The sequence below is a fragment of the Sinocyclocheilus rhinocerous genome, unplaced genomic scaffold (assembly GCF_001515625.1).
Source record: "Sinocyclocheilus rhinocerous isolate Xijiao unplaced genomic scaffold, SAMN03320098_v1.1 C36911659, whole genome shotgun sequence".
Classification (NCBI taxonomy): domain Eukaryota; kingdom Metazoa; phylum Chordata; class Actinopteri; order Cypriniformes; family Cyprinidae; genus Sinocyclocheilus; species Sinocyclocheilus rhinocerous.
In genome coordinates, this window is record NW_015786797.1 from 1 (window position 1) to 2,352 (window position 2,352).

The window sequence follows — 2,352 nt, forward strand, 5'->3', positions numbered from 1 at the left end:
TCACACTATCACACTAAATATTTGAATAGTAGCATATTTGTGTGTGTATATTGCTTACTCCGTTCCAGGGTTTCCTGTGGCCTCACACTTCATGGGGAAGCTCTCTTCGAAAGGAAAGGCGACCAGAGAGGCAGGTGAGTGCTCTGTAATTGTGGGCAGCTGCTCCACTAGACAAAGAAACAGCCAGAGAGAGGAAGTGCTCAGTAGATTATGCATATAGGAGGAAAAATGGTGGCATGCAAATGTGAAATGGCTTTGGTTCAATCGTAATGACTTTCCACAATCAGATCAACTGTTTTGATCAATTAGATATTGAATCATTGATTGTGTTGTTGGCCAAAGAGTGAGTTGTTATGAGGCAATGGCAAATGATCCGGTCAAATAATGTCAATGAGAGTTTGTTTGTGGTTTAGATCAGGAAGAAACTAATGGCTAATACAGCTTGAGTGTAAAATTGGATATGCATAATCAAAATCATGATGGAGTGATGGTATGAGTTACAATTTGTAAAGTGGTTTGCTGGCTCTGTTGTTGGAAGTTGTCCACTATGCACAGAAAAAAAAACACACTCTAAAAATCATCTAAATGCTTTGTTTTGAAGGAACATTCTTGTTAACATTTCTACTCTAGTAACCACAAGGTTTAATTTGTTTCTATGAAATATAACTAATTTGAATGAGACTGTTCACAAAAAGTAAAATTTTTTATAAGATTGTATGATAAAAGAATACCATTCAGGATGTACCATAGTAGTACAATAGTATCCAAATACCATCAAGTACCATCAAGGGACTTGAATATGATAATTATGAAGTACCATGGTATCCCCATCTGATACCATAGTATCAAGGCAGTAGTACTTCATTGTAAATGTCCCCAACAAAAGAGCAAATCTCTGCATTTATGCATGATTTTTAAAAGAAATCTCATGGTTGGTGGATGATAATGGCCTCTATGGATGGAAGTTTCTAGTTCTATGGATGGGGTGGCATTGCAAACTTACTGTTCACACGTGCTAAAACTAACAAATCCACCGCAGCAAGAAGAACACGAAGAACACAGAGAAACAAACGTGCAGGGATTTGTTAGAACCATATAGATATTACTTCTGTTGAACTGCTAACAAATAATTAATTGACATCAAACAATTAAATACAGGTCCATGTTTGATTAAATTAACGCAGAAGAGAGAAAAAAATAAGAACATTGTGTTCCCCTAAGATATCTTTCAAGCCCTAAAGATATATTGTGAATAATTTAACAGCAACAAAATACACTTTTATTTGGTTTCCATGGAAACGGTGAAATACATAGCCCTAGCAATAAATTATACCTGCTCTCAGCTTGAGTGAATCTGCATACAAACACCTAGTTTCAAACAGATTAGTTGTAAGAACAGTGTGCTCACTATGGAAGTCTGCTTCCCTCTCTGAGTAAAAAATAAAGCAATTATGTGATAAATGTAAAAAAATAAACAAAAAAAGTGTGATCGAAAAAGTCACAATTATGCATTTTTAATATACTGTATGCAGTCGTGTTTGTGAGATGTTAAGTCCCAATTGACATGAAGCCACAATTGTGAGTTATAAAGACAATTGTGAGAAATAAAGTGGCAAATGTGAGATATAAAAGCGATTGTGAGATATAAAGTAGCATTTCAGAAACTGCCTGAAAAAATTTAATTGTGGGACATAAATGAGACATGAAATCACAAATAATATGAATATGAAGTCTCAGTTGTGGGATATTGTGAGATAAGTCACATATGATATATAAAGTCGCAACTGAAATTATATGAAGTTGTAATTTCTGCAAATGGAATAACAATTTAGTTTCAAAGTCGCAATCATGAGATAATTTCACAATTTTGAGACAGGATGTTGCAACTGTGAGATATAAAGTAGAATCTGTAAGGAATTAAGTAACAATTAAGTTGCAATTTTGAAAATAAAGTTGCAATTATGAGAAATGAAGTCACATTTTTTAATTTTTTAAGGTGAAAACAGGCTTCCATAGCTCAATGTTCTTCCAGAAAGCATAAATACAGGCCAGATTGTGCACACAGCAAACAATTAAACAAACAGTACTGAAAATCTTGTCATATAAACAGGTAAGACATTACTAGAATACTGCAGAAGAAAATACATAGAACAGGAAGTCATTTATTCAACTTACCTTCAAGTGGAATATCCAGGGCATTACTCTGATACCTGCAGCTCATATTAAGGCAAGCACCCAAAAGGATGAGGATTTTCCGTAGTAACCGCATGACTGGCCAAAGCCTCGGAAGAGAGCGGAGGATGACAAGGAATGCTGCAGTTTGCCAGGAGTCAGTGCATCTCACTCCAACAC

At 35.2% G+C, this 2,352-nt stretch overlaps 1 long non-coding RNA gene across 1 annotated transcript; it reads right to left on the reverse strand.

Moving 5' to 3' along the window:
- Positions 1–104: 104 nt before the first annotated feature.
- LOC107736717 (uncharacterized) lies at positions 105–2,343 on the reverse strand. Its single transcript, XR_001639721.1, has 3 exons — positions 2,176–2,343; positions 1,004–1,021; positions 105–167 (listed from the first exon to the last, which is right to left on the reverse strand). It is a non-coding gene; the product is annotated as an uncharacterized LOC107736717 (long non-coding RNA).
- Positions 2,344–2,352: the final 9 nt, after the last annotated feature.